Source organism: Jatropha curcas, chromosome 9, assembly GCF_041381405.1.
Source record: "Jatropha curcas cultivar XTBG-Jc1 chromosome 9, XTBG_Jcur_1.0, whole genome shotgun sequence".
Lineage (NCBI taxonomy): Eukaryota > Viridiplantae > Streptophyta > Magnoliopsida > Malpighiales > Euphorbiaceae > Jatropha > Jatropha curcas.
In genome coordinates this window covers 13,377,133-13,377,535 of record NC_143159.1, presented here as the reverse complement: position 1 = coordinate 13,377,535, position 403 = coordinate 13,377,133, and positions in this window count along the sequence as shown.

Here is a 403-nt window from a genome sequence, read left to right as displayed (position 1 = left end):
AGAAAGCAATTTTGTTGCCCCTGATTGATGAGTTTTCAGGGGTCTGTTCAGATGACCCAGACCGGATGAGGCTAAGGATGCGGGCCTTGGTTTTTTGTTTATTGGCTGGCTTCTTGTTCAACAAGGATCCGGGCTACGGGGATTTGCGACTTTGTCCCATGGTTCGGCAGATGGAGGATATGGGTTGCATAGGTGGTATTGTGCTGGCAGAAACTATCAGGAGCCTCGACAGAGTCGCTTTAGGCTTTGAGGATTGGACGGTTTCTCCTATTATTCTTCAGGTATTTCTTCTTTTTCTATTTCTTATCTTTTCTTCTTTTTGGCCTGTTCCTTTGTAATAGAAAGGATCCATTACTCAGGTTTGGTTGAAGGACCATCTCCAAGTGGTTGCCACTCCTACTTT